The sequence below is a fragment of the Pteronotus mesoamericanus genome, unplaced genomic scaffold (genome assembly GCF_021234165.1).
Source record: "Pteronotus mesoamericanus isolate MK-2021 breed Mesoamerican mustached bat unplaced genomic scaffold, CSHL_Meso_final scaffold_36, whole genome shotgun sequence".
Lineage (NCBI taxonomy): Eukaryota > Metazoa > Chordata > Mammalia > Chiroptera > Mormoopidae > Pteronotus > Pteronotus mesoamericanus.
This window is the reverse complement of record NW_026555313.1, coordinates 15,927,330-15,936,979: the sequence shown is the minus strand read 5'-3', so window position 1 is coordinate 15,936,979 and position 9,650 is coordinate 15,927,330.

Sequence of the window (9,650 nt, the reverse complement as noted above, 5' to 3'; positions counted from 1 at the left end):
CTTTAACATTTCCTATAATAAGGGCTTGGTGATGATGAGCGCCTTTAACTTTACCTTATCCAGGAAGCACTTTATCTGCCCTTCCATTTTAAATGATAGCTTTGCTGGGTAGAGTAATCTTGGATGTAGACCCTTGTCTTTCATGACTTTGAAAACTTCTTGCCAGCCCTTTGCCTGCAATATTTCTTTTCAGAAATCAGCTGATAGTCTTATGGGAACTCCTTTGTAGGGAACTGTCTCTTTTTCTCTTGCTGCTTTTAAGATTCTCTCCTTATCTTTAATTTTGGATAATGAAATTATGATATGCCTTGGTGTGTGCTTTCTTGGGTCCAACTTCTTTGGGACTCTTTGAGCTTCCTGGATCTCCTGGAATTTTAGTGCCATTGCCAGATTGGGGAAGTTCTCCTTCATTATTTTTTCAGATAAGTTTTCAATTTCTTGCTCTTCCTCTTCTCCTTCTGGCACCCCTATGATTTGGATGTTGGAAATTTTAAAGTCCCAGAGGTTCCTAAGGCTCTCCTCATTTTTTTGAATTCTTGTTTCTTCATTCTGTTCCAGTTGAATGTTTATCTCTTCCGTCTGCTCCCAATCGTTGATTTGAGTCCTGGTTTCCTTCCCTTTAGTGTTGGTTCCCTGTATATTTTTCTTTATTTCACTTTGCGTAGCCTTTGCTTTTCCCTCCATCTTGTGACCATAGTTAACCAATTCAGTGAGCATCCAGATTACCAGTGTTTTGAACTGTGCATTTGATAGGTTGGCTGGCTGTTCATCGCTTAGTTCTACTTTTGGAGCCTTGATCTGTTCTTTCACTTGGGGAAGAACTTCACATTTCTTTGTCTCAGCTTGCTTGTTACGTTGGAAGGGGTGGAGCCTAGGTATTTGCCAGGGCAGGACAACCCAGGTTGCTGAGTTGTGACGCTGCCTGTTGGGGAAGGGTCCAAGAGGGAACAATGCCGCTTGCTTGGCTCTTCTCCAGCTTTCAGTCACTTCCCCTGCTACCCACAAGCAAATTGGGCCCTTCTAGTGCTGATTCTCAGGTGGGTGGGTTCGTGTACATTCTAGGACCCCATGGGTCTCTCTGATGGACTCTCCTGTGAGGCTGGGAGTTTCTCCTGCTGTGGCAACCCCCAAATGTTTTTACTTCTAGAGGTTTTGAGGCTTTCTTTTCCTGCAGTGGAACCCTGGATTGCTCAGTTTCGCTCCTCAGCTGTTCTTCCAGTTTATCTGGATGCAAATATGGGACCGCCTGGTTTGCCAGTCGCTGTATTGCCCGCCTGGTCCTCCAGCAACCACCTTGCTGTGCATCCTCTCTGCCCATCGTACCAGTCTGGGTGAATGTTTCTTCTTTAGCTCCTTGGTTGTTGGACTTCCACACAGTTCAATTTTCTGGCAGTTCTGGTTATTTTTTGTTTATAAATTTGTTATTGTCCTTCTTTTGGTTGTGTGAGGAGGCAAAGTGTATCTATCCATGCCTCCATCTAGGCTAGAAGTCCCCTGTAAATGTATTCTCTCAGTTTTGGAGACCAAAAGTCTGAGATCAAGGTGTCAGCAGGGTTGACTCCTTCTGAAAGGCTGTAGGGGAGACTCTGTTTCTGGCTTTTCGGCTAGTTTCTGGTGGATGGCAGCAATCTTAGGCATTCCTCGGCTCATGGAAGTATCCTCCCAATCTCTGCCATCACCTTCACAAGATGTTCTCCCTGTGTGCATGTCTCTCTGTCCTAATCTCCTCTTTTTATAAGGACACCAGTCATATTAGATTGAGACACAGATCCTATCTTCAAATAAGATTGCATTTTGAGGTACGGGGGGTTAGGACTTCAATATATGACATGGACTTCAAACCATAACATGTGCTAATGTTTTGTATATATTTTATTCCCACAACAACACTCTTAGGTAAGTAATGTTACCCCTCATTTTGAAGTTGAGGAAACTGAGGCTTAAATAATTCAGTAATTTGTTCATGATTGCACAGCCAGTAAGTGGCAAAAACAAGATTCAGAACCTAGACACTCTGATTCCAGAACCTAAAAACTTTTTAAAGATTTTATTGATTTATTTTTAGAGAGGGGGAAGAGAAGGAGAAGGAAGGAGAAAAACATTGATCAGTTGCCTCTGGAATGTGCACCAACCAGGAATGGAACTGGCAACCTTTTGCTTTGTGGAATGATGTCCAACCAACTGAGTCACATTTGGCAAGGCCAAGAATCCAGAATTTTAATGACTTCTTTATACTGTCTTTTTTCTCCTTATATCATTTTTACTTCCCCTTTCCTTATAACTGCAGGAAGTTACTTGCCAGAAGATAATGAGTAGTAGGAGGAATTTCTGTGGTACAGCAACACTGCCACCCAGTGGTGAAAACTGGTGAAAGTTGCATTGCATTAAATGATCGTTGGCCTTTCCCGCTTCTTACACCCACACCGTCAAGCAATTGTGAATTCTGCTTGATCTTGCTTTGAACCCAAACACAAGTCATATGTGAAAAAACAAGAACAGAGCAACACAACGTTTGAGCTGTTTTGAAAGGATCTAAATTTTACTGATTAAAATATGTAACCCACCATAGAAAACATGAGTACTTATTTTGTGATAATATATATTGAACAGCTTTATATTTTCAAAACCTGTGTGTTTTCAAGACCTAAACTGGTCGTCTTCTATTTTGAAGAACTTGTTTCTCCTGATGCCCTTGCTCTCATGACTCATTCTAGACACCATTTCTTTCTGCTGTTCAAACTCAGGATTTAAAAGTAACTAAAGGTTAATGAGCAATTACTTACAATTAACTGCTCTTTAAGAGAAAAAGGAGAGGTTGTACAGAAGAATTGGCTCCGTTGCTTTTTCATCTCTGGGTGTGCAGTTTCCTAGGCTTTTGTTTGGCCCTTTTCTACAGTTTGCTTCCACCATTCAGTATATCTTACTGCAAGTTTGTACATCATGTGGCGTAACATGCTCAACAATAAGCTAGAAAAAAAATCGTATTGAAATCAACTAATTTTAGAGTTGGAAGACACTTTAGATCTTATGTAGTATAGATCACACTGTTTGTGTTCACAGGGGAACAATGGGAAATCTTGGAAGAAAGGGATGGCTGAACTGACTTTTGGAGGGAAATAGCCCTAATCAGAAAGTACTCTTCATGGCTCCCTGTAACCTTCAAGGATGGGACCATTAGGGGTGTGGGCATTCAGCCTGCGCTGGGTGGGGTGAGATGGGGTGAAATACCGATTGACAGCTTTAATGATTCATTTTTGTCTTGGATCAAACAGTTTCAACCACAACATTGGGATACTGCCGGTAATACGTTACTAATAATTATAGTACCACTATTTGCAAATGTTTTTCCTCAAACAATTTCAAGCTATGGGAAAAGTTGCAAGTACAGTACAAAGAACTTCCCTCCAGCAGAACCATTTGAGAGTTAAGTTGCCAACCTGATATCTCATCATCCTTTAATACTCTAATGTGTATTTCCCACAAACAAGGACATTCTCTTAGATCAACTCATTACATCCATCAAAATCAAGAAACTAACACCAATATATTACTGCTATCTAATCCTCAGATGCCACCCGAGATTTGCCAGATGTTCCAATAATTTCTTTAATAGCAAAAGGACTTTGTTCAGAATGAAACAGTGCCTTTAATATTTAACTCTCTGTAGTCTCTTTCACTCTAGAGCAGTTCCTCAGTCTTTTTTGACTTTCATTACCTTGAGACTTAAAGTTTGCAGTTATTTTATAGAATGTTTTTGCATGATGCTTCCTCATAATTAGATTCAGATTATGCATCTTTGGCAGAAATATCACAAATGTGATGCTGTGTTCATTTCATTGTATCTGATTAGGTGGTACGTAATTTCAGTCTGCCCTGTTATTGACAATGTTCATTTTGATTATTTGATCTAAAGTGTTGTCTGCATGCAGTGTTGCTTTTGTATTGAGTGAGCATTTGGTGGGGGAAATACAGTGGTACCTCGATACTGTTTGTTAATTCATCCTGGAACTCCTGATGAATGCCGAAACCAATGAGTACCAAATGATGAAGCATTTTCTCTTGTGGGGTGTGTCATAACTCACACAAGTTCTAGCAAGTGTGATGAATCCTGAGCAAATGCTAAGTGTTGAAACATTTTTTTCTCATCAAAATGCGATGAGTACAGGGTTTGGTGAGTTCTGAAGCCGACGAGTACTGAGGTATGACTGGACTTTGAAACTATGTAAATATTCCATACCTCATCAAAATATCAATTTATTCTTTTATATTAGTGTAGACTCATGATTTCCTGTTTATCCAGTAGGTTATCATCCATCTCTATAATGATTTATTTTGATGCTCAAATTGTCCCCTATTTGGCCAATGTGGGGCACTATAAGCTGGCCTGTAATACAGGGTCAGGCAGAAGTAACACCTACTTGAGTGTGGTTGGTAGGGTAAGAATATTGGTGTAATAATTTATAGTTTTAATTTGAACATTTCCCCTAAACTATCATATAGTGTGCTTGAGTGCAATATTGTTATGTTATAGAATTACATGCTTATGATTTTGTAATAAAAGATTTTGTAATAGAAAGGGGCATAAGTTATGCCAGACTCTGTAGATTGACATGTTCTCATCATTTTTGAAAACTTTTTTTGCTTTCTGGCACAAACAATTTTCTGGGCTAATCTAGTATTTTTCCTGTTCTAACCAGAGAATTAGTCATTTTTTCAAGGAGCTCTGATTTCTTCTTTTTTAAAAAAAATTTTATGTTTTTTTCTTTGAGCCAAACTGATGACAATTGCTAGGGAGCAAGATCTCAAATGCTCCCTAAAATGTTAGTTTGTAGTTTCTTTAATGCACTTTTGTTTTTTAAAAATTTTTAAAATTATATTTTATTGATTATGCTATTACAGTTGTCCTGATTTTCCCCCCTTTGTCCCCCTCCACCCAGTCCCCCACTTCCTCAGGCAGTCCCCCATCATTGTTCATGTCTGTGGGTCATGTATATAAGTTGTTTGGCTATTCAGTTTCCTATACTGTACTGTACATCCCCATGGGTAGTCTGTAGCTACCTATTTGTACTTCTTAATCCTCTCACTTCCTCACCTATTACCCCACACCCACCTCCCATCTGGTAACCATCAAAATGCTCTTCTTTTTTACTTAATTTGTTTTTTAGAGTCAGTTGTTGATGGATATGTATTCATTGCCATTTTATTGTTCATATTTTTTTACCTTCTTTTTCTTAAGTAAGTCCTTCTAGCATTTCATATAATAATGGTTTGGTGATGATGAACTCCTTTAGTTTTTGCTTGTCTGGGAAGCTCTTTATCTATCCTTCAACTCTAAATGATATCTTTGCTGAGTAGAGCAATCTTGGCTGTAGAGCGCTGCTTTTCATGACTTTGAATATTTCTTGCCAATCCCTTCTGGTCAGCAAAGTTTCTTTTGAGAAATCAACTGACAGTCTTATGGGAACTCCCCTATAGGTAACTAACTGCTTTTCTCTTGCTGCTTTTAAGATTCTCTCTTTAACTTTTGGCATTTTAATTATGATGTGTCTTGGAGTGGGCCTCTTTGCATCCATTTTGTTTGGGACTCTCTGTGCTTCCTGGACTTGCATGTATATTTCCTTCTCCAAATTAGGAAAGTTTTCCTTCATTATTTTTTCAAATGGATTTCCAATTTCTTGCTCTTTTTCTTCTCCTTCTGGCACCCATGTGATGTGAATGTTGAACCTTTTAAAGTTGTCCTAGAGGTTGCTTATACTATCTTCATTTTTTGGAGTCTCTTTTCTTCTTGTAGTTCTGATAGGTTTTTTTTGTTGTTGTTGTTTTTATTGTTGTTTTGTTTTTTGCTTCCTTATGTTCCAAATTATTGATTTGATTTTTGGTTTTATCCACTCTACTGTTGTTTCCCTGTAAATTGTTCTTTATTTCAATTAGTATATCCTTTATTTCTGACTAGATATTTTTTATGCTGCTGAGGTCCTCACCAAGTTCCTTGAGCATACTTGTAACCAGTGTTTAGAACTCGGCATCTGATAGGTAGCTTATCTCCATTTCATTTAGGTCTTTTTGTGGAGTTTTGATCTGTTCGTTCACTTGGGCCTTGTTTCTTTGTCTCCTCATTTTGGCAGCCTCCCTGTTTGTTTTTGTGTATTAGGTAGAGCTGCTTTGACTCCATGTATTGATACTGTAGCCTAATGTAGTAGGTGTGCTGTAGGGTCCCATGGCACAGCCTTCTCTATCACCCCAGCTGAGTACTCGAGGTACACCCTTTGTGTGGGCTGAGTACACCCTCCTCTTATAGTTGAACTTTAGTTGCTGTTGGCAGATCTATGGGAGGGATTTACCCAGGCCAGTCAGCTGCAAGGATTGACTGTGATCACTTACCACCAACTTCCACCCTCTGTGAAAGATCAGCTGTGCAGGGGCAGGGTGGTGGTGCTCCAATGGGGCCTGTAGCTGTCCACTTGGTGCACTGGCCCTGGGGTTTCCCGGGTGGTGCAGGCCCCCCTGTGTTTTGCCTGGGGCAACCCTGCCTGAGCTACAAAGCAATCCGAGGTCACTACTATTTATGCTGGGATTAGAGGTTCCCAGATGAAGCCAAGCTGTGAATCTAGACTGGCTGCTGATAGTGCTGGGCTTGGGGCTCACTGAGGCTGGCTGTTGCTTGTTTGAGAGGACTTAAGAAGTTGTGCAGCATGAGCCAAGACCAGCCATTCATAAGGAAAAGCAGCTTGGATGGACCAGTGTGTTGGGTGGGGTGGATTCTCTGGGGATCGCCAAGGCAGGTCAAACAGTGTTAGCCAGGTTGATGGAGTTTCAGTTATGGCACCAGCTTACTGGCTCAATGGGTCTGTGGGGGGGAGGTTTAGCAAAGGGACAATGGCTTCTGGTTACCTTGATGCCAGACACTTCTGTTTCTCCCTGTATACCTCTGGTGACTTTCAAGCTGCTACCCGAGTGCTGGAACTCAGAGGGAGTGAGTCTGAGTAGGTGAGTTCATGTGTAGGTTCTTAAAGAGAAACTGCTTCGGACTCCAGTGAGTCAATCCCTGCTGGGTTTTGCAGCCAGAAGTTGTGGGGGCTTATATTCCTGGCACTGAAACCCTGGACTGAGGGGCCTAGTGTGGGCCTTGGGGTTGGGACTCCTCACTCCTGAGATATCCCTCCTGAATTTTTGTCCACCATACTTGGGTGAGGGACCAGACCATCCTGCATCTCCACCCCTCCTACCAGTCTGGATGGATGTGGTTTCTTTAATTCCATAGTTGTCAGACTTCCATTCAACTCAATTTCTGATGGTTCTCAGTGATGGTTGTTTTATATTTTAGTTGTAATTTTGATGTGGTTGTGTGAAGAGGTAAGCCATGTCTGCCTACATTGCCATCTTCACCAGAAGTCCTGGTTTATTTTCATGGAGAATGTAACTCAGAAACCAAGGTCTGAGTGGTAGATTTGGGTATATGTATATATGTATGTATACAAGGTCTGTCTAGAAGGCATCCAGCCATGAAATATGAAAAATAGAGACATTTGTTGAAGAAGATAAAAGATGTAAGGAACATTGTACATAGGACAATGATGCCTCAGTCCCCTTCAAAGTGGGTGCCTTGGTACCTCTCACAGTTCTTCCACTCTCTCTTCCACTGTTCAAAACACTCTGCAAAATCCTTTGTTGGAATCACTATCAGCTGCCCCATTGTTATTCCTGAATCTCAACAATGGTCTGAAATCTCTTCCATTTCAAAGGTAATTTTAGTTTTCAGAAAAGCCAGATGTTGCAGAGCACCAAATCTGGGATGAAGGGGGTGCTGAGTCACCTGGGTGATTTGATGTTTCACAAAAAATCTCTGCACAAGACGTGGTGCATGAGCAGATGTGATGTTATGATGCAGCTGCCAATCACCAGTTGCCTATAGCTGTGGCCTTCTGAACCATATGAATAGTTTCTGTGGAGAAATGTTCAAGCTTAGTGAAAATCTTGATGGAGACTTTTTGCTCTGTACTCAGTCATTTTGAATGTGACAGCCACACAGTACACATCATCACTTAGTGGTGTCTACTGCCCCCACTGACTAGTACAGTGAAGTTGCCATTGTTCACACATGCACATTCCAGTCCACTCTCCTTGGCTGCCAGGTTACAGAGGTGTGCACAAACTGTTCTCAATATATTAACAATGGCTGGACTTTTCCTGGACAGACTTCGGTATATATTTTATATTGAAAACCATGAGGTCACACCAATCTTTCTAATTTTAATCTAATATCATGAATTCCACTCCATTTTTCTTCCTTTTTGTATCTGCAACTCTTGCCTCTGACAGCAAGACACCTGGCTCTTCTTACCCTTAGTATGTTTACCTATTTCACCAATCCTCCTGTGTGCAACCAAACTCCTGCTATGGCTGCCGCCTCATGTTCTGTGTGGATGGCCTTCTCACCTACTCAGGACACATCTGAGCCAGGTCTGCCCTCTTCATGGACACCTTTCTCACCCTGTTCAGGCTGGCACCCCATCATGAGCTCCCAAGTGCCCCCACCTCCCATGTCCATGGCACTTGACCTACCCCTCTGACCTACCTAATAGCTTTAGGACTGAAGTGTCCAGGAACAGACAGGAAAGAAAGGGAAAAGGAAGAAGACTTGACACAGTTGCACACAATTAAAATCAAATTATAGCAAATTCTTTTACTCACTTATGTTCTGGTATCTTCTTTCCTCACTAGAATGTAAGGTCCATGAGGTGAGCCTATGTCTGTGTTATTTACCATCACATGCCTACCATTCAGCATGTTTCCTGCCACAAAGTAGGTATAATTAAACTTTGTGAATTAATAAAGGAATGCATAACATGAGAAAAAAGAGCTTTCTAGCTAGCATGTTGAAGAAAGCATGTAACCTAATGTACAAGCCAACTTATCCAAGCCTTGGCCTATGTGCCGTAGCTAACACAGTGTATGGCACCAAGGAGGTATTTAATAAGTTCTTTTTACGTGGATAGACCCAAGGAATTATTTGATATATACATTTCATCTCTTGTGTGTGTCATAGTGGGGGGAAAAAGAAGCCTGGGTTTTTAAATGACAAAATGGGTTTATTAAATTTTAAAATGATAACTAGATAAACTCAATGTTCAATTTGAACAGAAACATTTGATAAAAGTTTGTTAAATTAATGAAGTGCAATAGAGATAATAATGAAGTTGGATAAAGTCAGAATAGTAAATCTGAGGAGGAAAAGAAAGTGAACAATTTAAATGCAGGGTAAGACTGGCTGCAGGCAAACCCAGAAGGAAGAAATCTGTGGGTCCCAGTGAGGATAACACATGAATGACAAAGAGACGATGCCGAAGGGGTCATTCAGATTGCAACCTTAAGAATTGTTCCTCATTTCAAGTTTCAGTGACATAATTAAAGCAAGTTTTTACAATTCACTACTCTCCTTTCTTCTGCTGCACTGAGAGTGTTTTTCAAACTAAAATAACTCAATTACTACCCCCACTCAGGGGGAGTGTGAAAAATGGGTCCTACAAACTTTTGAAATATTTAGGCTAATTTAGATCAGTCTGAAAGATGAATCGATGATCCATTCAACAAGTGTTGGTTGTCTGCTCTGTGGAAGGTGCTGCCTTGGGTGTAAGAGGTGCAGAGCTGAC